The following is a 26,403-nucleotide window of genomic DNA, read 5'->3' as shown; positions in this document are numbered from 1 at the left end:
CCTCCTCCCTGTTGTGAACGAGCTCTGTGGAGCTCCTCCGTTGCCGCTGCTGCTATCTAAAAAACAAACAAAGCTCCTGTTTGCTGTGATCATCTGTACCTGGCTGTAAACAATCAAATAGAGGCAGGCAGGGAAACAGTGGGGAGTCCTGTTGCCTGCAGGCTGTTTGCAATTAAGAGTTAAGACTAAGGGGTCGGAAAAATGTTCTGATTTTTCAAGTCAGGAAGCTAACACACAGTGTTGGCTCCAAAAATCCACTCTCTCTCTCCCCCCGCTCCCTGTCACACTAGACCCCACTCCACCCCCCTCTTTTGAAAAGCACGTTGCGGCCACTTGAATGCTGGGATAGCTGCCCATAATGCATCACTCCCAACAGCGCTGGAAATGCTGCAAATGTGGCCACACACCAGCGCTGGTAGCTGTGAGTGTGGCCACACACCAGCGCTGCTCCTACACAGCTGGATGACCAGCGCTGCAAACTACCAGCGCTGCAAACCGTAAGTGTAGCCAAGCCCTGAGACTTAATTTTACATAGATATCGCATCTCTCGGTATAAATGTGCAAGAGTTGGCATGTGTGATAACAAAGTTATAAACTTCATCTAAAAGCAATAGGTAGAAATGCGTCTTCTGTAACCCAGTCACAAAATACCATCTTGTCAATACTAAGCTCCCATCTTTGCAACTCAAAATCCACAGAATGGCAGGGAATTGTTCAGGTACTGTTTGGGTTTGATTCTTACCTCTGAGTTCTTTTCTTTTCTTTTCTTCTTTTGAGGAATCTAAGGGGTTATGTGGGGTTTTTTTTTCCTCCTGATTTTGTTTAATGTCCAAGGTGCCTAGAGCCCAGTACTGGTGTATTTTACCTTTTAGGTATAAATCTAAATGAATAAAAGTGGGGGCAGCTCTGTCTTTAGATGAAAATTTGCTAGCTAAACCATTATGCATGTTTGTGCGCACACAACAGTTGACTGGGCAAGCCATCATTTGCATAATTAGCTGTTGTATGTACAGAAATGCAGGTTTTATATGAGCAAAACTGATGCGCTTGCAAATTTTGGGTTGCATTAAGGGGAGTGTGCTATAAATGTATCCCCTAAAATTTAGGTTTTTTTATTAAAAATACTTATTAGGCAATGCTCCAGACAGTCTCCAAATTTACATTTCCAGGTGAAAAGGAAGCTTTCAATCCTTTAAAGCAGTGATGGAAACAGAGGGTGCTTAGAAATAGACAGCTACCTAGGGTACCACGTCTAAGAGGCATACTGAAGGGGAAGCTGTCAAAAGCAGAGCATAATACTCTCTTCCTCTCTCACTGCTAGAATAGTACCTGGGCTGTTGACATGATCCAAAGTCAAAACACTTGCTCCAAATCACTCTCCTGTCTTCATCTGCCTGCTCACACTGTTCAAAAGGGTTCATATTTCTGGGCCCCATGACAGTTGAGACACCCTTTTTATCCATCTTGCTCCCATTGGATGTCTCCGATCTGATATGGGCAGCAGACGTTGGGGCTCATAAACCCCAGAATCACTTGTCCCAGTTGCTTTTTTGAAGCACTTGTAGATCTGGAAAGTAAAGAGAACAGCTTCACAGTGCAAGTGGATTAGCAGAAGTGGACTTGACGCAGCCAGGAGACCTGATGGGTTGTCAAGCTGTGTCTGTGTGTAGAGAGAGCCAGGGAAGGGGTCGGGTGAATGGAAGAGAAGGCAGGGAGAGAAGCTGGGACTTATGATAGTGTTGAGAAACTGCACCAGCTGCCCTTTTCTGCCTGGGACATCAGTCAGAAGATTTAGCGTGGCGAGGACTTGTACTTTAGATGCTGAAAGCGCTCTTTTTGTTTGGAAATGTATGTTTGAACATAGGCAATGCTCAAAAATGTCCCTTAAAAATCACGGAAGGCACACTGCACTTCAGCCAGAAAAATGATTCTTTTCATCTCATCTCTGCTCATGATTCTTTTCTTGTCATCTTGGATTTAGCGGAATATACCATTTCACCTCTCAGCCCTTCGAGCCCTCTATAATTTAGCTCAACTTGTTCTCTAAGATTTCTATGCTTTCAGGCTGGAGACTTATATACACACACACACACACACACGTCTCCCATTGCCTTTTGCTAGATGCAGTTTCTTACTGTTTTGTAGCAGTTAGTAAAATGAAAGCAGTGAGAGTCTGAATTAAAGGCTAAATATGCCTGGATTCTATCAGTGAAATTCACCCTTGTGCAGAGGACCAGCACAAGGCCTATGCCCCCATTAAGCCCCATTTTGAGGACTGAAGTGGGACTTCAGGATTTAATAAGCCTGATATTGGCCCTTAGCCCAGGGTTAAATATCAGTCTGTAAGAATATGCTGGCCACGGTAGATTGAAAGATCAGTATTTCAGTATTTAGGTGTCTTCTCTAATCCCAAAACTTTGGGGAAAAGAATAAAATGAAAGCAGACAATGTTCTCCCTTTACATAAATATTTGCTTTAGTCATTTTAAAAACAGTTTGCCAAATTGCAGAGACACTACCTAGAGCTAAGTGGAAAAAGACAGAACCTCAACTCAGCTTCATCCTTCCACAGGTGCTCGGGGGAATAGGCTATAATGATAATTGTAATATTTAGTTCTTATATTGACCTTTCCTATTATCACCACAATCCCATACATTATTTTTGCTAACCTTCCACAGACTTGCTACAGACTGTGCTCAGTCTTGATAGAATTTAACTGTAATATACCTTAATTCTTTGGCCCATCCTTAAACCCACTGTTTTTGCCCATTCGTAACAGTTCAAAGTACCTGCTTCTCTCTGAGACATTATCATGAATTTTGGTGACTACTTTAGTTTGAATACTTGCGTTTTCATCTCCTCATTTAACGGAGACTTTCTTGTCGTTCCACCATTTTGTGCCTCTTTAATTCTGGCTCATGGCCAATTGAAAAATATATTCTCCTATATGTCCCAAGACTCCCTTTTTCATCCTTAAAGAGGCTGTTGTGTAATTCCATCCACTGAAACTTCCTTGGCATGAGTGGCTACACGTTCAAAAAAATGAAGCATAAGTAGAGAAGAACATCAGAGCATTGTCAGTGGCTGAACATGCTCTTACGTGGGCCTGAAATAGATGTGGGCCATAGAAATATGGCTTTAAGAAAAGGCTTCTCTCTCTCTCAAAATTAACTTGCTGCCAATTCTGAAGACTAGAATCAGAGAAAGAAATTAAAAAAACCCATTCAAGAGGAAAGTTTGAAGGAGGGTTGCTTTTTAAATCTTTCTGAGGATAGAGGGGTTTAGTTTTAGCACACAATTATTGCTATAGTGTCAATAGTTCAGTCAATCATTGGAACATTTTAAAAAGACAATGTTTACTTTTATTTTCATAGTCTCAGATGTTTCTTTCTAGACATGGTTACAACTTTGATCTATTTCTCCACCTTTGTTCATCTTCCCTCTAGGTGGCTACGTCAGATGAGCATTTGTTGTGAGATTTTTCTCTTCATGCCATCAGTCTTCATGGCGTTGTGCCACTTGGCATGTAGCACAAGCACTCGTGGATGACCCAATGTTTTAACTGTCAGTCACCATGAACTACTCTATGAAACAGGCTTACCAGCTCATAAACTGAAAGCAATCCTATTTACTGCCATTTCTAGATTCATAGATTGTTTGCAGCTTGTTACTGTTCTAGCAACACTTAAGGCCAGACACCTACAGTACTTTATGTTTTCCTTGATCTTTCTTGGGTAGGGCTGGTCTTGTATTCATGCTTGTAGTTTTTCATCCAGTATAATGGGATTAGACCTTGGGGTGACTATATCAGAACTTCTGACAGATTTCTACAATATATTGTGCATGAACAGGTTCAAAACAATTTTAAACTTTTGGAATAGTGGAATTAGGAGTGTTATAACTGGTCCCATTGTGCAATTTTTGAAGAATAAGATGGTAAAGAAAATTGTTATCAGAATGGGTTAATTAACCTTTTATATTGTCTCTTCTGCTTATTGGACACTTTCTCAGTCAGCACTTTTTTGCTTTGGTTCTCATTGTGCAGTTTGCTGAAGGTAGATGTATATTCTGAACATAAACTTGAATCTATTAAAGAAGCTAATGTACAGCAATGTCTCTGTTTTGTAAATTGAGTTCAGGCATAGGCTATCTATCTGTTTGGCAGCAGTGGAAGTGCCTTTTTGTTTGAATTTTACTGTTTAAGCTTTTAGAGTTGCTTTTGAAGGTGGAGTGATGTCAGGTACTATAAGATTCACACACTGCTGTCTTTACTGAATTTATATGAATGACCTCCTTTGAAGATTGAAGAGTCTGACACAAGTATGCATGAAGCTTCCCTGGCTTTCGGCAGTGTGATCGTTGTCTTCTATGCATGATAAGCTCGTTGGCTATTGATGTATACTACTTTTTATGGTACAAAGAATTCATCTATGTTTGATAAAAAGTAAATTAAAATGGAGTAACATCAATTTAATTTGTCAGGACACCTCTCTTGAAGACCCCACAAAGTCGCTAAAATTGCCCTGGGTTGGCTTGGTAATTTGTTTTGTTGTCTTCTTGTCATGACACCTAGCTCTAGAATTGATCTAGACCAGGTAGATTGCTGTATCTCTACTCTGCCTATATTGCACCTATCAGCAGGGAATGTGGATGCCAGTTCTGAAAAGTTTAGAAGAAAACCAAGAAACAATTAAGGAACAACCTGTATTTTCCACATCTGTCCAAGAATTCTAGTGCATCAGGGACAGTCAGCTTGCTTATGAAATCACAGGCACTGAGGGGTACTTAATGCAACAAGCATCTCCTGTCACTTTTCCCTCATTTATCATACAGTATCTACATTTGTGAGAATCTCTAAATACCACTTGTAGCGCCTGATCCAAAGCCCACTGAAGTCGGTGGAAGGACTCCCATTGACATCAGTGGGCTTTGGCTCAGGGCCTTGGTGATTACCATCAAGGATCTGCCCCCATCAGAGAACTCCTTTTGGCTGCTACGTGCAAAGTGCACTAGCACAAGTCTAGTCCTTCCAGTGGAAGTGTTCAATGTCAGTCTAGCAATGACTGACTCTCAGACCTCTAGCTGAGACCTTCTGACTCTTTCTTCCCTTTTTCAGTGAAAGAAACAAACAATTCCAGGTCAGCAAAAGAGATTAAACTAAAGGGTAAAGGTGGTGGTGAAGGAATCCTGTTGGGAATTCTAGCCAGGAAATTTGGCCTCTTTCTTCAGAGGTGCTCTGGGTGGGCCACAGTCCATTCTGAAGTTTGCTGGGTCTCTTCCCTCTTTGTAGCACAGGAGATCTGTGCAGGCAGAGGCTCTGCTAGTTTCTAGGCCTCTTCCTGGGAGCTGGGAACCTCAATGGCTTGCTCCCTTCCCAGGGCTGCCCACTTCTGAGTGGAGCTTCCACCTTTTAAACTTCTCTCTTCCTGGCATGGTACGGTGTGGTGTAGGATTGCCAATTTTGGTTGGATGTATTCCTGGACGTTTCATCACATGACATAATCTTTTCAATGAAAAATTAATCTTTAATTCCTGGAGACCCCAGGACAATCCTGGAGGGTTGGCAACCCTAGTGTGGTGGGGCTACTAGCAGCTCCTTAACCCCTTCCTTGCTGGTGCAGAGTTTATACACTCAGTTCCAATTACATTCTCAGCAACAAAACTTAACAAGCTTGTGTTCTCCAAGTTCTGCCTACATAAAATCAATGAAGAATGTATAAATAAGGAATAAAATTAGGACAGCAAGAACAAGTATATTCTTTCTTTCTGTGATTATTCTGTTGCCTTTATTTCTAATGAATCCTCTTCCCAATACCTCATTAGCAAATCACCTAGCAGCTGGCTCTTTCTGCAGTTGGAGAAGTGATGGCACACATCCAACTATGTATCTGGCACATTGGAGTGTATTTTTTGTAGTTGCTAGCTAGGTAGCTAAATCTTTGGAAAGATTCCCCCCAGGTTGTTGTGTGTGCACCAGAATAGTTAACCACTCCAATAATTATTGTCCACAAATGGTTCTGTGCTTTAGTTAAAGCCATTGATTAACCCAGTACACGTTCAATTTGTCATAATTTTTTTTAAACAGGCCATGCATAAAATTGATTTGTTCACCCTATGTCATGATGTATGATAATACAACAGTAGTAATATTTTGTTTACTTATTCCAAAATAAAACAAACCTCACCGAGGAAAAGTAGAATTTTGAAAATTAGAGTAATTAGAATTCTTTTTCTCGACATTGGAATCATGAAGGAAGTGGAGAGATAAGTTGATTCGAATACCTAGGACCTAAAAGTCCTTTGGAGAGTCCCATTTTGGTCCAGATTGCAGGAGATATGAGAATGCATTGTCTCTTGGTGCATAAGTTCTGTTAACATTAATGAGATAGGTGTCATATTGTAGATGTTCAAACACTTTGGCCAGTTCTTCTTGAGCTCTCTGCCTGATATTTTCATGGCTGAAAACTGATTTTTCTGCCTATCCTGTCAGTGAAAAAACTGAAAGGACCAAGCTTAGAGAGCACTGACAAAAGAAATTTCTCCAGGGGTGGCATTTCACATCTCTCATTTCCTTCTTTTTCTCATTTTATGACTGTCTCTTTCACTGATAGGCTAGTTCTTTCAGCTGGTGAGCGTCTTCAAATGGAATTATCTAGTATGGTATATAATTCTCATCAGCTCAAAAAAAATTAAAACATTTCTAGCAGGTTTATAAATCTCATGTCTCAAGTAGTTTTCTTGTAATATGAGGATGGGGTTACAATGCTGCTAAGCATATCTGTTCTTGTGAAAATTCACAGAATGAAAGCTCAGTTTTGTCCAGCTATGTGGCATAGGATGCCAGAAAATCAAGGGATTCTTCCTTCTTTACTTTCTTTGTAAATCTCAGGCTCCTAAAGCAACGCTTGTTCAGTCTTATTATAGCCCACGTAGTGTTAGCACACCCAGCACAATACAATTATGATGCACAGCCTGCATCATGCAAAACATTTATACAATATTGACAGAGAGATAAGGTGCAGGCTTCAGAAATAAAACAAATGTTGGATGTCTTGGTATTTAAGTTTAAAACTATAGCATTTTTTTGTCTGTACCTGTAAAATATATGTGCATAAAGTATACATTGTGTGTGTGTGTGTGTGTGTGTGTTTGTGTATGTGTATATGTATATGTGTGTATATATATATATATATATATATATATATAATGTGTGTGTGTGTCTGTATATATTATATATTTAAACTGTGTTGTGTGTGATAGTATTTTCTTTTATGCGCCTTCTTTTCTTTAAAATTAATTGTTTTTCTCTGAAAAGAAGAAAGGGCTCTCTCTTTTCCTTGGTGTGGCTCCAGTAGAAGATAACTTGATGCTCTAACAGCTTGCCAGTCTGAGAACTGCTAAAATAGGGCTGAAAGAAAGAAAAGCTCCATTTACTGTGGAAACCCCTAGTGGGATGAAAACTGTAGTTCATTTCTTTGGATAACAAAAGACACCTCCATGTTCTCCTCACTAGCAACTTTTTTTGCCACAAAAGGCAGAATGAGGGGGCAAGTGATACCCTTAATTATAACTTCCTTTTCCTGAGAGTTTTATCCTTCTTTGCTTGCTTTGGCTTAGCGGGACAGCCTGCTCCATTTTACTTGGGTAATAAAAGTCAGGATTACAGAACACCGGCAAGGGGTTAAATTTCCATCTTCAATGCCTTGTGCAATGTATTTTCGAAAGGACAGCAATATGCAATGTTACTTTGACCTTCTCATTGTTCTATAATTTGATTGGCTGGCTACTCTTGTGCTCTTTCACAGCCTCAGCAACTTACAGTATGACAAGGAGGTGTCATCAGTGACCAATCAAAATGTAGATCATTTTAAAGGATGAAAAAAGATTACAGATTATTCTAGACCTTGAAATTATGACACATTTTCTGTCAACCTTACAATCTTTGTCAAGGAACAAAGATGAAACAATAATCTACTTTCAAGGCAGTAATTATGATGGAAGCAGCAGCAAAATTTTGTCTGCACTTTTCAAATCATCATATTTTTAGACTCCACTATTTTTAAAAAATCCTATGATCTGAAGTTTAACATTTGCAGCTTGTTGAAATAATTGTTATATTGCCTGAAAAAAAGTGTTCTTTATGTTGTGTGTTTTAACAATCTTTATACCATTATTCAATTCTTCAGCCTGCTTGCTGCTGTTGCTCCTTTTAAAATTCTCTTTTAATGTTGGTATCATTGTTATGAAGGGGTAGGATAAAGTGTATACTAAGATCAAGATGAGAAGGAGGAGAATTTTGTTCTGACACCTCTGTTCTGAGCAAATGAACAAGAAGGGTTTTTCTTAATCCTTTAAAAAGGGCATTATGCCTAGGGGGACCGGAGAGTGGGAAACCCAACATGCAACTCAGCAGAGGAAACGGAGGCAAGCCTACAACTTTTTCCTTTAACAAACTGGATTTATGTGCTATCAGCTAAAGTCTGCCGTAAGAAATATACGCACAAGTTGTATATGTATCTCTAACAGTGGAATTTGGCACCAGGGTACTGCTGTAAATTAATCCAGTAGGCTAGGTAGTAGGAAGAGAAGTGTTGCTGGAAAGTAAATGATTTGGGGGTTCTCCTTCAGAATACTGGAGATCTCTTTTGTCCCTTCCGGAGCATGGATTTCATATGTGCTAACCTGACCCTCTTCAGGCATGCGGGGTGATGGTGTCCATCTTGGGCAACACACCAGGAATGAATGGGGAATTTCAGAGCTGAAAGCATCATTGTTTACAGATAGAGCTAATGCTCCAGGGTCTGTAGCTGGGAGCTGTAACAGACTCATTTCCTCTGTGGATTGGGCACAGAGGGGGATGTATAACGCACACTGACCAATAGGTTACACCAGTGTGGCCCGCTAACATATCCTTAAGTAGAGTAACAATTACACACATATGCCAGCTATGTTCCCTTCTGACTTAGTAGAATTTTACACCCATTTTGAATAGTTGTGGGTGACTGCAAGGCAAAGGAGGCTCAAGCCATCTGTCTTTTTACTAGGAGCAATGAATTCAGTTCAGAAGTTCACTGTTAAGCATATTTCATCTAATGTACTATCAATTGTGGAAAAACACTTATTCCATTAGAGAACACTCCATTGAAGTGAAGGTAGGAATTCCTCCCCAAGGGATACTGTGTATCATATTGGTTGCCTGCTTATGTTTGCAGTTTTATATTATGTCATAAGCAAATGTTCATTATTTGGCATCATTATTGCTTAAAAGTTTCTCAGGTAACGTTAAATTATTCTAGGAGTTTGAGACTGCCAAGACACCTGTGAATAAAGGGATTGTTTATTCATCTTGTGGTCTTATATATATCTGTGGTGCCTCAGTCATCTTTTATCGTTGAACCCATGCTAACAGCCCTCTTTTAAACAGGTCAGTCATGTTTTCCCATGGGCAAAGAGACCAGGGACTATTTTTTCCAAGAACTGTGATGGCAAGAATGTGCTAATGTCTATGTACCCTAACTTTTGAACAGTCTGGATTTATAACACTATTCTTAGAAAATACACTGCTACCTTGATATAACGTCACCCAATATAACATGAATTTGGATATAACACAATAAAGCAGTGCTCCGGGAGGGCGGGGCTGCGCACTCCGGTGGATCAAAGCAAGTTCAATATAACACGGTTTCACCTATAACATGGTAAGATTTTTTGGCTCCCAAGGACAATGTTATATTGAGATAGAGGTGTTTCTCTGATCGATGTGGATAGAGATTACTTTACTAGTACAAGCATGGTTATGGCAGGCATTGTTGCAGCTGTAGTATGGGCAGGGACCAAACTGGCAGGTATTTACAGCAAATCATGGAAGCTAAGAGATGGAAGATGGAAGCAAGACATGGCGATGCAAAAGGGCATCTAGCCCAGTCAATGCAAAATTGTTCCCGATTGTCCACTTACTTCTAGTAGTTTGCTTCTTCTTGTTTTGAATCGGGCTTCTACCCTTCTCTGGAAAAAATATTTCACAAGGTAATATGAAGGTTTACAAACAACACGTGGAAACCAGTGAGTGGGCACCAGGTGTTTTCATCTGAGCCGCTCTATAATGTCAAGTTGTAATGGCACATTATGCAATTAGATTTTCTATCAATGAGTTTATTGGATACCATAGTTACTAATATGACAAATACATTGCAAAATGCCAAATATGCAGTACAGATGACCTTCCGTAATAATCATGGCAATCTGAAGTGTTGGAATTTGAGCATCACTTTATCATGAAAACAAATGAAATAATTTTGAGCAAGTGTGTTACTGCTTATAAAATGAGAACAAAGAAAGTGGCCAAGTACTAGTTTTATATTCTATTCTCATTTAAGAAGGCTTCTGATGTTAGGAATTTAACAAGCAATGTTTATAGAAAAAGGAGACGTCACTTAAGTGTTCGGTTGAAGTGTAGTTCTAGCAAACTGAAAGATCCTGTTTGATTTGCTTACATTTGGCTTTTTTTTGTTTGTTTCTGCACCCAAACAAACATCAGCAGCTTAACTTTGAAAACAGCACCTATGGGATTAGAGAGGAGAGTACTGTGGGTAATGCTTCCCTGGGGGGTTGGTAGTTGGTGGCAAAAATCAATGAGATCCCTCAAAAATGAACACTTGGGAATAGAAGATTTTAAGTCCAAATAACTTGTTAGTGTCTATTAATAGGAAGCAGTCATGGAGTAAATAGCACCCAAAGCTGACCTGATGGACCTTTCCTACCCCAGACACCTTTCTTTGTGACTGATGTAAAAGCATGGTCTAAAATTTAAAAACTGAGCCGTTCCCTTAACACCTTTTGTATAGGTAACACATACAGCAATATACACAGCTTAAGCTAGATGACATTGTGCCTGCATTGAGTTCCACCTCACCATCTTTCTCGGATCTCCATATTCATTCCCAGTGATATGTTGCACTACAGATTCCCATCTGAAAAACATTTTACTAAAGCCCGTGGCTCAGCAGTACAGCATCAGCGTTTTGTGTAGGCTCAAGAGCACAGATATACTCTCTCTTGCAGTGTGATTGCTTTTTTAACTTTGGTTTTTATATTTGTAAAGTTCACTTGTATAATACATATGATTGTATTTAGGGTGCCTGTTTATTGATAATAATTATTTGAAATGAATTGGGTATTTTTCAGACACGGACAATGTGCTTGGCACTGTACATAACAGGATGAAGGAATGAACAAGCTTTGCCCCAGGGAATTTTTAATCTAACAAACAGATATAGTCAAAACTCCATCAGTACAGAGTAAAAGGGCAGATATTTCTAGCTGAAAAACAGAGCATGGGACAATCTAAATAAGCTTAATATATGAGCTTCTCAGTCACCAATCACACTGTGAAATTATGCTATATGACATCCAAGAACAGTGATAACAATCTGACCATGTTAGAAATTCTCCAGTGGAGACATTTCCCAGAAGTGTACCACTATACACATGCTGTTCAGCCAGATCAGGTGCTGAGCCAAGTTGCTTATTCAGCTGGAGTTCTTCAGCTTCCTTTTAACTGGTGATCTACCTGGAATACATTTTGTAGTCCAGGCTGCACCTAATCACTGGATTGAAAACAAGCCTGAAATCAGTCTGTATTTGTATACAATATTAATGTATACTGAACTTCTGAATTGTTCTATTTGAGAGTGGGATCACTCGGAGGAAGTGGCTTTCTACACCCAAAATAAAAATAGCATATTTGAAATATTTAACTTCAGATTTCATGAGATGTTACCCATTAAATTTAATTGTGGTCTCCCTAGGCTTATGAACCTCAACATTAAATAAACAAAGGTCTGTGCAATTTTCTTATCAGCTATACATACTGTTTGCAATTATTCTGATAACTTGTGCCCACAGTGCTGTGAAGTTCTGTGTTTCACATGGACACTATTTTGCAGTATAAAATGGTAAAGGTGCCATTATGTTTGGATGTAATCCCTGTCCTCTGAAGTGGGTCTGAACCTCCTGGGGTTTATGTGTTTCAGTGATACTATATACATGTCCCACGAAGCTTTTATTTTTGGATCACATCACTGTCAGCCAATCTGTACTGAATTGTGTGTTGCTATTATTTCCAAGGGGATTCACTTTGGTGGCCTTGTTAACACCTGTACATACAGTTGATAGTGCCAGCATGCCCAGGTGTTAGAATGCATGCATGCAGAACCCATCATTTATGCATCCAGGTTTTACAAACTAACTGCATGCACACTGTGTTAGCGCAGCAAAAGTATACATGCAAATAACCACCCACAAGATTGTGGGCTTACTGAAAATTGAGGTGTATCTGCGAGACTGGCTGGAGGGCACTAGCGCATATGAGAGATTTCTTCTGGTTTCTGTCTTCATTAGGTTATGTACTGTGGCATTGTTTACCAGTCAGATGCAAAGTGGAATTTACTAGAAGCCTACACTGAAGTCTAGTTAAACTGAAAAATAACCAAAAAAAAAAAAAAAGAGGCGGGGAGGGGAGAAAAGAGAGAACTCAAAAATTGTTGGGGGTGTATAACAAAGTAAAATAAGCTGAAAACACTACAGCATTTTTGACGGTACAGCTATCATTTGGGCCAGCATCATGCAGTCACTGTCCCCTCAGTTAAATAGTGACAATTCTGCTATAGAGTGGAAAATGGCAAATGGGGAATTATGGAATTAAGGGTGTTGCAAATGGGGAGTGATTTCTGGGTGTTAGCATTTTTTATTTTAACTGCAGTCTCTGAAGAGGCTAGTGAGGAGCCTCCAACATACACTAATGTGCTATAGTGTGAATTTCAGATTATATAGTTCAGAATTTAAAATAAAATAAATCTCATTGTTTCTGCACTGGGACATTACCTATTCATATGTGAATTTCCTTTGTTTCTTGAGTAAGCTGATGAGTTATATTGACTGAAAGCAAGCAGAAGTTTGAATCACAAATAGAGTTATTGAAATCATAGTTGTAAAATTATCTAATATAGAATACAGCTTGATATTTACTTTTCATATATTTTTACAGTCTTTCACTTTGTGTTCTTTAAATGCATTTTGGTTGTGTCCTTTTACTTTTATGTGTCTAACTTGTGCAAAACTTGTAGTTAATTGTCAAACTTCACAATTGCAATATTTTTATTCTTGGTAGGAAAGGGGAAAAATGAGGGATTTTTCATGTGTCTCAGATATATTGGCCTATTCTCCAAATGACAGGTTCCTGACTGATCAACTATACCACCTGCTACTAAAGCTCAGTAATATTAGTCTGTGGAATGGTTTCATTCTCATCTCACACCTCAGAGATCTTGAGCTCAACCCCAGGCATCCCTTGTGTGTTTAAATCAGCTTAACGGCTCATACAGTGTGCTGATTTCGTTGTAGGCCTCTGTTTTCTCAAAAAGTGATCACCTTTTGCCAATGCCCTCAGGATTAAACAGGGCAGTCTGGTTTTCCTTTTCTGCATTGGCTATACCTTTGTAGTCAATAAAAGACTAACTAGAAAAGAATCAGCTGATGAGAGAATCAATCTTCTGGAAGCCTCCCCACAGTTTTCTCATCATTTTTGTGCCGTCTGTCATCTCAGATTGTAAAATGGAAACCAAAACTCAGTATGTGGGAAGACTTTTAGTGCTCCTTGTTAACAAAAACAGTAAGACCAGGGGTTTTGATCTTATGAGTGTATAGGTAAACAGTAAGCTGTAAGTGTGCACTCTTGAAGTGGCTTTTCCATGTTTCTAATGGAGGTTTGCAAAGAATTATCAAAGAAGTATCACAAAGGTCTCATAACATACTGTAGTGAAGATATCCATTCTGAGTAGGTCAGGTTAAATCTGAAGTTCTTCAATATGACAATGCAGGGGTATTTTACAGTACAGCCATACAATTTACTGCTGTATAAATAGAAAAAAAATGTACGTGTGAACTTTTTTCCTTTTTAGTTGCTTGCTGCATTATGAGCAAAGTCTATCTTCATAACTATTATTTAACAAATTTTAAATTCTTTGAATAGTATTCTACGCAAGTTGGATTTTAATGGCAGATGGGTCAGATTCATAAGATTTTACAGTCCATTTTATCTATTTTTAAATAATCATACTTTACAATTTATTTGCATCTTCCATTCTTGGATCTCCAAGCACTTGACAAACATTAATTCAGTTTCACAACCCCAAACCCCAGAAGGCAGGTAATTTTGCAGGTGAGTCAATTAAGGCACCAAAACAGCAGCAGCCAATTTAACTTCAATCAAAGTCAATGATAGTCTTTCCATTCACTTTGAGGGAAATTAGATAGGGTCCTTAGAGACTTTCCCAAAGTCATACAGCAAGTTAGTAGCAGGTTTGGGAATGGATTGCATATCTGATTCATAGTCATTGCTTTTAATCAGAAGACTATACCTACACTCAGTGTTCCAGGTAACCATCCAAAACATTTTAGATGCTAATGTTACCTTAGTGGAATGCCATTAGCCTGGAAGTCTGGCTTGTGAGATCAGGTTATTGTCAAGTTATAGCTACTTCCTGTTTTTACCTGTACTGGAAATGCACTGAGAACCCCTTTTCTCATCACTGGAAAAAAAGGGAATAGCAGAAGGAAATGAAGTTTGGTTTCTGGGTTCAGCTCAAATTTTGCGTGAAGTTTTTAGCGTGTTGCCAATAGACATGAACATAAACCTCAACTCTAGAGCCAAACATCTGAACTTTGGGGAAATTTGAATCTGGATATACATTCTGTGGGTTTGGTGCATCCCCAGTTATTGTTTGCAATCCAGTTTCAGGTAGGGGTAAGTCATATACCATATAATTTTCCAGATGTGTTCACTTGTGCTTGAAATACACAGGACTAGTAATTGGGGTAAACTTAGAGCTGGAAATATTATTTCATTCCTTCTGTTACTGATCTAGATATGAGATGCCATGGTAAATTGGTCTTCTTGAACCACAACAGATGAAAACTTAGTTAGATAAGGAAACCTACTATTTCACTGGGGATGTTTAGTTACTTAGGGTCAAAATTTTAAAGATATTTAGGCACCTAAAGATGCAAATAGGCACCTATTTTTAAAGATATTTAGGCACATTGGAATAACTGCTGTAATTGAGGAAATAAAGATCCCCTCTTATAAAAGCCACCTTTCTGACTATGTATGCTTGGTATCCTTTTCAGTCAACGTTTATATTAGGCAATACCGAGATGTGTGGCTTAGAACAGCACCATAAAAACATGGAATTAAAATATTAAAAATAGTTTGAGTTCATTAGATACAATTGAGAAGGTTGTAAGCATTTCTTGTTTTTTTCTTAATTTTTGGTAGGGAGATTTGTGTGTGGGGGCAATACAAGATTCTTTCCTTCAGTGGTGTTATATATCTGGCTGCCTAGACAGAATAGCATAGAAAACTCACCTACCCTTCTAATAAGAAAATTATACTGGTACATGAAAACTGTTTGAATTTAAAGTGTAAATTCCCTCCCCTTCCTCCTGTGTTCAGTGAACCCTAATTGTGCTTATCTAGATCCAAGCTCCAAAATCTGGTTTGAATACTTGATTATAATCTAAACATTTAAAATTCTATTGGCCTCTTTTACTGTTGCCATGATAAAATTGGTGTTTATAGTATTGGAAATTTATCAGGAAAAACAACCAAAACAAATGGGGGTAAAACAAAACACTCAAGATAATGAGGTTTGGGGCAACTGGGAAAGACAAAACATACAGTTCTTCTTCAAGTATGTGACCATGTGGATCCCACTATAGATGTGCATGTGCCTTAATATGTGCAAGATCAGATTATTTTTATTAGCCATGTCCAGGGTAGGGCATACACCCTATGCTGCTTCATACTCTTGTACACAGGCATAAGGGGGTAGGGCAGCCGTGATCCCTCCATCAGTTCCTTCCTACCACCTATGGTAGTGAGATGGAACCCAGCAAGTGTCTGATCTCTATCCTCTTTGGAGATCTTAAACTGGTTCTTCATCAATCTATTTGTTGATGAAAAAATTCTTATCTTAATATTTTCATCTAAAAGAACATCCCTTTAAAAAAATAGAGGAGAAGAAGAAGGAGAAATGGATCAATGACTTTCCTACCAACCATTACAACTTATGGGGAATCCAAACCCTCAGGTTCAAACCTTGTCCATCAAGGATAGGCACAGCCAATGCCCCTTCTGCTTAGGAAAGAGCCACCTTCCAGATAGGTGTTTTTTGTATCATTCCTTCCCTGCCAGAACCTTCAAGTCCAATGACACTTGGCTCAAGTGGTGTCTATTTGAGCTGTCCCTGTGGATCACTTTGGACCCAGAGGCGACAGTTACAACGAGAGCAAGGCTCATAAACCAGTATTGGTCAGCAATCATCATACTCTAGGATTGGCTAGAGGAAAGAAGTTGAACCATCTCAAAATTAGCACATGTCCTAGTGCACAAGATGTTCAGTTCTGACAGTCCTGGTGCTGACTGCCTCTGCATCGACAGTCCCAGCACACTGATTGCCTTGGCACCGAAAACCCCAATGCCGACAACTCTGGCTCCTGCACTAGCTACCTCAACACTAGCCTCAACTCAACATAGCTCCCAGATTGAAGGAAAGTCCTGAGGTAAATCCTGGTGGGAGAACACAAGACATTGCTTTTTCAAAGACACAACCCCATAGCAACTGGCCAGATTTAGAGACCTGGCACTGATTCCGGTACTGACACCTATGATGGAGCTAAGCAAGAACCTCAGATATGTTGCAGAAACATTCTTATCACTTCCAGAGATGTTCTTGGTACTGAAGAAGCACTGGTTTCATACCATTCCCCAGGGCAATCCTTCAGGGAGGAGATATATTCATCCTTGCCATCACCAATGTATTCCTTCTTGACAACATTGAGTAGAGAACCTGCTCTTCTGCTATGGGAGAAGGACTCTAAGGAGCATATTGGGGAGACCTGTTCAGAGTGCTGCCCCAACTGATGATGGAGTGGCACAGAGCCAGTCTGTCTCAACCAGGCCAATACCCATACATCATACAACTTGGCCATATTGGCTTTACTGGGGATTGTCCTCCCATGTGTCGAGGAGCAGGTGGCTCTCTCATGGGTGTAGAAAAAGGAGATCATACCCACTATGGCTTCACTGGCTAGGCCACCCATGCTTTAACTGGAAGCGGGTCCACAGGAATTGGCAATAACAGAGGGACAACAACAACCTCGGTCTCCTCCTAAGGAATTTTATCACTAGATGAAGTGGTTATGTGCCAGATGGCAGAGACCGTGGACATTGAAACTCCATTCATACAAGAAAAGTCTCAGAAGCCCTTTGACAATCTGAGCAAGACAACATCGGACAGAATTGCTCTTCCTATTAATGAAGGGATCCTAAAACTGGCGAAAGGGGTCTGGCAGATGCTAGGCATTTTTCCTTTAACTGCAAGTACATGGAGAAAAGGTATCAGGTGCCAATACCTGGTATCAAAGGTTTTGAACCCTTTTATGCCCACCTAAATTCAGGGCCCTTGGTCACATCTGCAGTGCAAGAGAAATTGAAGCCCTGAGGCCTCTTAAAGTTGTTCCTAAGGAGAAGGAAACAAAGAAGTTTGACCTATTTGGCCAAAAGGCATATTCATCAGCCTGATCGCAGCTGTGGGTGGTGAACTGCCTGGCATTGTTTGCCAAGTATAATTGCTTCACATGAGGGAGAGTCACCCCCTCCTTTAAGAAATCTGCAGGATTGCAGGGATGAAATAAAAATCATCAAGCAGGGGCAGATGGTTGCAAGAACATTGCTGCAGATGGCCACAGATACATCTGATATGGCCACAAGGTCAATAGCCACAGCCTCTTGGCTCCATGTGAAGTACAGGCCACAAAGGAAGAACTGCCTTTTGAACAAGCCACCCTACAAATATCAACCCTAACAAAGACCGAATACTCTTTCTTATTCCTGGGGCTGGAATATCCATAAAGGAAGAAACACCAGGAGGCACCCATCTCCTGCCTGAACTCTGAGGCAGCAATTTGACATAAATATTAAGAGTCACACCAGAAGTGATCTGGAGCCTACCCCTACCTTTGGAAACTGGTTCTGGGCAGCTATTACAGCCACCAAATGGGCATAAGATGTTCTTGCCCAAGGCTATGCCAAACAGTTCCATTCGCTACCCACTACCAGCCCTCTCTTTATCCTCCCTGTAAATGAAGCCTTTATAGACCCAGCAAAAGTAATTTGGCAGCCCCCAGCTCCCACAAAGCAAACAATAAATACCATCTTCTGTCAAGGGCCAGCTACTACAGACTTTGAATTGTGAGGGAGCAGAGGGAGAGTTGTGGCTGCTGCACTCTTTATGCCCTTGCATGTGCCCAGTGTCGTCTTATGCTCCCATGCATCACCTCAATGGACACTGCAACTGAAAAATATCTCATCTTATATGTGTGAGGCACATGTATATCTACAGTGGGATCCACACTAAATACACTTCGCAAAATCACAGTTACTGTAGTGTCAGTAACCATTCAGTTTTTCTTGTTCTGTGATTGTGAGCCACAAGTATGAGAGCATGGACTCCCACTCTACCCAGGTCAAAGCAAGGCATCTCTAACGCCTAGATGCTTTTGAAAATCCCTGTAGGTGCTTTAGCTTCATCTTTAGACACCAAAATACCTTTTAATAATTAGGCCCTCATTCACAAAAAAACTAACAAGTCCTGAAAGGGAATTTTATTCTCCTCTTTATTCTTTCCAGCTTGTTTGTCATTATGAACACTTTTCTCCACTTTATATTTCAGAAACACTCTACTGCTTTTCCTCTTGTGGTTTAGTGGGCAAAGAAACTCTATCTTTAAGGCTGTAATGGCTGGACTGCCCATGTATGAATTCATCCTAATGGTTAAAATGCTAGAGAACAAGCTGTCATTGTTGAACTCCTATGAAAAATGTCTCTCAGCTATAGACGCCGTATACCAGATCCATCTGTGATATAAGTGGGAATAACCTCCTCTTACTTCAGTGTGAGTAGTGCCTGATTATACCTGGGCTGAATTTGATTCTGTGTCTCCAAACCATTGTCTTGCAGCATAGGTTCACTGAATGGATAACTCAAAAATCCAGGATTCCTGTTGTTGTGCTAGTGAAACCTCAAAAGGTGCAGTTCAGCTAAAAAATGAAAAATTTAAATACTCTGAGAAGTCATGAGAACAGACATTCTTGAGAGACTGACAGTACTTGTGGTCAGATCGGAGTACCACAAGAAAGTCTGGCCCTCATCGTTCCATTTCCAGTGCATTAGCTTCTATTATTTTTTTCCTTCCATACAGTAAATGCTAACACACAGGATAAGCGGGTGTCACTAAACTGTGGTCAGTATCTCTGACTGTGTTTGCACCACAGCATAGAACCCATACAGGTCAAAAGAATCCTAGCTCCTGTGTTACCCATCCCAATCAATATTCTTTGTTTTATAGTAGGTGGCCGTTATGGTATGTATCTCTAGTTTTTATGTACTGACACTGGCAACATTCAGTTGTCACTCCTTTTACTGTGTTTTTCCTGCTATAAATTGTTTGTTTTTTATACAACTTGTTAAATTTAGCACTCTGTCTGTGCTACAAGACACTAACTTGTTCAGGGCAATATTCAAGATGAAAAATATTCTCAAATAAAACTACCTTTCAAATATTCTTTGGGTTGTCCCCAGGTAGTTTTCCTACTGAAAAATGCATTTCTTAGATAATTTACTTAGAATAACAGATTTATTTGGGCATAAGCTTTTGTGGATAAAAAACCCACTTCTTCAGATGCATGGCCATGCATCTGAAGAAGTGGGTTTTTTACCCACGAAAGCTTATGCCCAAATAAATGTTAGTTTTTAAGGTGCCACCGGACTCCTTGTTGTTTTTGTGGATACAGACTAACATGGCTACCCCCTGATACTTTACTTAGAATATGCGCTTTTCTTATTACTAATCCAACATTGTGTGTTATGACATCAGTCACCCACAATTCACTCCTTGGAATGTTTTGGAGCTAACATCCAATAAAATGAAAGAAATCTTCTATGTCCTGAGTGCACACAAAATATAGTGTCCAATTTAAAACAGACTAGAGTGTAGCAGTCTATTGTGGGGCTTTTATTTTGCATGCAAATTTGTTTTGATAAAATGAGACACCCACATAAACATACACAATCTCTAGGTATAGCTCAGTTAACCTAGATTAGAAATTTATTCCTTGGCACCCAAAGAGTCATTTATTTATTGGAAATATTCTCTACTATGACTGTCATTCCCTTAATTCCATCAGAGAGTAGCTGTCCAGGTGTGTTCATTTCAATCTGGTGTCGATTGGCACAAGGGCATAGAATTAGGAGTGCAGCAAACAGGTCATTTCTACACAGGAGGGAAAAATGAATAATGTGAAGAAACAACTGAATGGGTAAAGATTAGCATTTACTCTGTGTAACAGTCAGTCCAGATTGTAGAAATAGTGGTGTACCTGTCAATCACTGGCTTAACTAAAATGTTGTGTGCATCAATATCTGCCAGCATCATGTGGAACCTTTTCAGAACAATATGTAAAGAATAGAAACCATTGCTTAAAAGTGCCTTTTTCATTTTAGTATTTTCCACATATAGTAAATATAAAAGGAAAACTGACAGAATGGAATGCACTAAGGATGGAGAACAGAATATAAAAAACAGTCTAGAGAATACAAAGTGTCTGGCACAAAATGAATTGTGGATTATAAAACTATATCAGGAAGAATTGAAAAATATTGAAGCTATGTGTATGTGAGAGAACACCAAAGTGTATCTCAAATAATCTCTGCTGATGCTGAATCCAGTCCTGCACCATGGAGCAGGTAGGAACAGGCCTTAGTAAACAAATGATCTTGCAGTTCTCGTTTTCTATTCTCATAAAAATTGAAATGGTGATCAAGAACAAGAGTATCCTTGGTCAATATGCTTGACATTAACACTTGTCACTTTTGGGATGGTTTGCTGCATAGGGAAATGTGTTCTTATATGTCACCATTCCTTGAGCTAATAGGAGAGACAAAACATTGCATCTCCTTTTCCTGCAAGTTTAACATGATGTGTCTGTTAAAATCTGGGCTATTTTTTCAAAGCAAATACATGTGGGAGGTTTCAGTGTACATAGAAAAACCTGTTTAATAGCAGCACAAATTTGCATTCTCCACTGATTCTTAAAAAGCATCAACATTAATAAAAGATCCACCCACTGCCTCCTATACTTTCCTATATGGTCACCACATTTTCAAAACTGAGACCTTTGAGGAGAGGAAAAAGAGTTTTGTAGTGAGTCAGGAAGCTGTGCATGGGCATGAGAAGGAAGCGTGCCCACTTCCCCCCTTATTGCATTATCACACTCCCTTCTTTCTTCACCACCACCACCACCACCACCTTCTTTCCTATTTAGAATGACCATCTTGGAAATAAAGAACATGGTGGGAGAAAATTATATTTCGATCCGTCTCCCCCTTTATGGTTTTTGTCCCAGTCCTGGTTCTTTCACTGAACTTTATTCTCTTTTGCTGGGAACCCAGTTCTTTTCTCATTTTGTTTTACTCCCCCACATTCTTCCTCTGTTATATTTCTTACTCTTCTTTTTGTATTATCCTCTGTCCTCTTTCTGGGCTTTCTGTCACCTTCTGTTCTTTCATTTCTCCTATTTTTAAAATTCCTTTCAGTGGCTCTGGTTGTCTCTTTGATGTTCTTTGCTTTTTCCTTCTCACTCTCTTCTCCTGTTTCAGTCTACACCTCATTTCCCGCTAGCACTCCCTCTCTGCTTTGCTCTGTTCAGCCTCAGCCTACCAGCTTCACTCATTCCCTTTCTTGCAGCTCTCCTGTTGTCTGCACTTTTTCCTCTTGTCTTCTCCACTCTGCCTGCTGTGAGGAGGCAGCATCGCACATCCAGCCTGCTCAGATAACCATCCCTCAGCAGTAGAAGCAGCTTCAGCTCCCTTCAGGGGAAGGGGAAATGAGAGAGTAGAGGTGTACAGAGAGGTCTAAGGAAAGAGGGATGATAATTGATGGGGGGCGGGGGAGGGAGAGGATGGATATTGTAGATGAAGAAGGGAGACACTCAGGGGTGACTGTCAAGAAAGAGGAGAGAAGAAAAGGTGAAGGCAAAGGAGTGCACCCTGGATGAGTCCACTAGGGAGAAATAACCCTTGGATAGAGATGGAGAGAAGAAATGGCATGAAGGGAGAGATGTAGCTAAGGGCTTTCTTCCTATTGCTGCTTTCTCTGGATAGCTACTAGCAACTTAGGTAGAACAACAACACAAATGTAGAATTCACTTGGGTTTGTTTGACATTGTGGCAGGGTGAAGACTCATTGGCGCAGTACCACCTGCTGGTCATCCTGGGAATTAGCTCTTCCAGCCCATATCACCCTCTGCAGGCTAGAGGCATCCTACCTGCCATTGGCCCCCGTGTCCCTCCCGGACCCCGGTGCCCTTTACATCAGGGTTCTGCTCCCAGCAGTAACCCACAATCTGGGTTTCCCCACCCAGGGGAACCCCCAATCCTCTATCCCCACCTAGCCTCAGTGGCTACTGCCAGTCATCATCTAGCCCCCGCTCCCTGGGGCAGACTGCAGTCTATAAACCACTCATCATTGGCAAGGGGGTTTGGAGCAGCTACCTCTGCCTATCTCTGGACTGCCCCTCTGAAGCCCCAGTACCTTTCCTGGCCTTTAACAAGGCCTGCGGTCTGGGTGTTTTTCAGGCTGGAACTCCCCAGCTCCTCTGGCCTTCCCCAGCACTGCTCCACCTCAAGTACCCTTCTCTCCCAGGCAGCCAGGTCTTTCTCTCCCAAGAAGCGAGAGAAAGACTCTGTTTAGCTCCTGGCCCCCATCCCTTTTATAAGGGCCAGCTGGGCCCTGACTAAGCTGGCCACAGCTATGGCTGCTTCCCCAATCAGCCTAGACTTTCACAGCTGCAGCTCTCTCCAGGGCTGCTTTTAATTCTTATTTTCCAGGAGTGGGGCAGCTGCCCCACAACAGGCATGTTAAGCTTTTTTTCTGAAAGCCAGCACTTGCTGTGCACTGTTGGAGATTCATTCTGCAAGGTCATTTGATTTTCTTTCCTCTGAATTTTTGAGTCTCATATTGATCTCACAGTTATACAGTGATTGTAATTTTTTCTGCATTGTGCCCCTTTGTATCAATTTATTTAAAAGTAATAAAATATATGATAAAAATGTTGGAAAGAGTGCTGGAATGGGGGGAAATAATAGAAAATATTTCAATTTTATAAGTTTCTTATTTTTTTGTCTTGGGTGGAATGGTTTTTTCTGGATACATCTTTCTGTGGCCTCAAAAATGAGTGGATGAGATGCTCAAAGATGCAAAGGGCTGTTTGGGGCTCATCTTCCATTGAAAGCCAATGGGAGTTGGCACCTCACTCCCACTTATGTCTAAGGGAATGTTTTCAAAGGCACATCGTACACATAAATGGTTCTTGCTATGTAATGGAGATTAAGCTGTAAGGAGCAATCCTTCATTGCCCACGATAGACTAAATTTTATTTATTGTGTTAAGTGCTAAAATGTGCCCTATTACAAAATGTCTCAATTGAAAACAAATGACTATAGAAAACAAAAGCTTCCCTTCAAATACAGTTACCCACCTACATGTATTTATTATTTATTTGTATGACAGTAGCACAGAGTCCCCCAACTGAGAGAGAAGTTTCATTGTGCTAGTTCTGTACAAATACATAAAAAAGGACAGTCTCTCTCTTGAAGAGTTTATAATCTAATCAGGCAAGACAAACAAAAGATGGCAGCAGAGTGTAGACAGAGATGTGAGGTGACTTGTCCAGTGTCACTCAGCAGGTCAGTGACAGAGCCAGGAATAAAATTCATGTCTTCTGAGTCTTAGTCCAGTGCTCTATCCATGGCACCATGTTTCCTCACAACTTTTAATTTAATGTCTCCTCCACTCCATTTTGGGGATGGGAGAAATTAGTGCTATAAAGTTTGTAATACGCTTTGCAGTCCTTTGTGATAAATGGCACTACATACATGAATGCAATGCACACTATTTATTATTAATAATAATAAAACTGCAGTTTTCTTATAAGAAAAGCAAGCAAAAAATATACCAGGCAAAGGAGAAATGTGGGACTATTTTGTAAAACCAGCAAAAAAGTTAAATCTATACTTTTGGTTTTGATCGTTAAACTTTAAATAATGCTCTATTAACCATTGCCCTACCCTAAAACCTTTGATGAAAGATCTTACTTATGCATTCTCTGAGGAATATACTTTCCCTAAATAGAGCAACTGGACATAAAAGCTCATTGTGGTTGCAAATTTCATGTTAGTTTGGCATGTTGACATACAGCAAACATCTGTATGCAGGACATGCCCGGTGTTTTTGAGTTTGTAATGTAATGGTTTTTGTGCTGGATGGAATGTCAGACCTGTTCAAGTATTTTATTAGGTAATGCTCTCCTACTCTAGTGGCTAGCTTGAAAAGAGGATGTAACCCCACACTGCTGACAAGGAAGGGAGGGTCTCTCTCAGCTCAAGTGGTAAAAGCCTGTGCTTTTGGAGAAAAAGGTTGAGTCTTGTTCTTCAAGCCACAGACATCTGGCTAGCTGGTGACCACATATATATGCGTTCATCCCTGGATTGTTACACATTAACAAGCTTCTATAAAATTACCAGTGTTACCAGAAACTCATAAGCATACACAAACCAGAGCCACTTCACCTACTCTCAGAGAGATGACAAGCTTGTTTTCAAGGGTACAGTTCTCCTACGGCTGCTGTATAAAAGATCATATTTATAAAGCAGATCTCTTATCTGAAGGAGTAGCTTCATTATTCTACCACATTGCCTGATATCCCCAACTTGGAGAGCTGCCTGAACGGTAACCACAAAGCTGTTCCATTATTTAACTCTAAGCTGCTCTCCATGACTCTTTCTGGGTAGATTTCATCTTTTTCCTCTGTGTAGGAGTTTTCAGTTTGTTCATAGCTGAGGAGAGAAATAAGAAGATGACAGAATGAAATAACTTGGCAGGACCAATCTTGGGGCCCCCTGCAAAGCCATTCATTTGGGGCCCCTTATATAGTGAAGGTGACAGTTACCATGGTCACATTCTTTGTTGCTTGATGATACTTTATTTAGAACAATAAGAAATCAGTAGGGGCCTCAAACTAGAGTTGTGTGGAATACAAAATGTATGCATCATTAAATTTCATGTAGAAATATCTGAACTTTTTCTTTTTCATTGTTGCACATATTCTATTTTTTATTTCCTGTGAAATTTCCAGAAAGTGGCTGTTTTTCACTTTGTAAACAAGTTAAAAATGGGATTTTTGCATGGTTTTCAGTGGTATTTTCTCTCAAACTCACCTATTTTCAAATCTGAATCTCATTTAAAAAAAAAGAAAAAGTTCTTCTAACATGAACAAATTATCTTGAGTAGGTTTACATTTGGTTATGAGTAAATTACATATCTTCATCTGAAATACATCAGACTGCTACTTCATGTAGCAGCATTTACAAACTTGACATTCTACAAAGCCACGTGTCATTTCTTACCAAAATTACCACCATCACAGACATCCATGTAAGGAAAGGAGTCTCTAAGAAACCTAAAGACTAACAAATTTATTTTAGCATGAGCTTTCGTGAGCTGCAGCTCACTTCTTCGGATGCCTTTCAGACATCTTAATCAAGTCCTCCCAGGTTTCTGCAACAAATTCTATTTAAGCTAGTGAGTATTAGCAAGGAACTAGTATTCTTATACTTTTATTTCTGTATTTGCAATTCTGTGTTTTGCTATAGAATTTCTTTAAGTCTGTACTGATATTGCTTTTACTGAGAAAGTGGGAGGGGGAACTCTCTCCAGAGATTGATAAGTTTAGATCCTGTATTGTTCCATCTTGGTTACAGAGACAGTGACTTTTCTTTTTTATTCTTTAATACATTCTTTTCTATTAAGGACTTGGTTGGTCTTTCCTTGGGTGGATTCTCAGGGAAAGAGGAAGGGGACGTATCCCTCTGTAGTTAGATCCCCGTGTCTCTCCTAGGAAAAGGGAGGGGGGAGGAAGCAGGGGGGAATAGTTTATTTCTCCTGCGTATAAGAACTCCATGGATTTGGGGCTCTTGGGATCCCCTAGGATTTTGGGGAAGGATTGTGTCCCAATCCACATAATTGATTGGGTGGTGGCAGTTTTACCAGACCTGAACTAGGATTTTAGTTTAGAGGGAAACCAAGGCAGGTCCCCACATTGGAACCCAACAGCTCTAAGTGGGGGTGTTAGTCTTTAAGGTGCCACAAGTACTCCTATTCTTTTTGCGGATACAGACTAACACGGCTGCTACTCTGAAACCTCTAAGAAACCTGATATTCATAGCTA

Source organism: Mauremys mutica, chromosome 10, assembly GCF_020497125.1.
Source record: "Mauremys mutica isolate MM-2020 ecotype Southern chromosome 10, ASM2049712v1, whole genome shotgun sequence".
NCBI classification, from domain to species: domain Eukaryota; kingdom Metazoa; phylum Chordata; order Testudines; family Geoemydidae; genus Mauremys; species Mauremys mutica.
The sequence above is the reverse complement of the archived record's forward strand: the minus strand, read 5'-3'. Positions refer to the sequence as shown.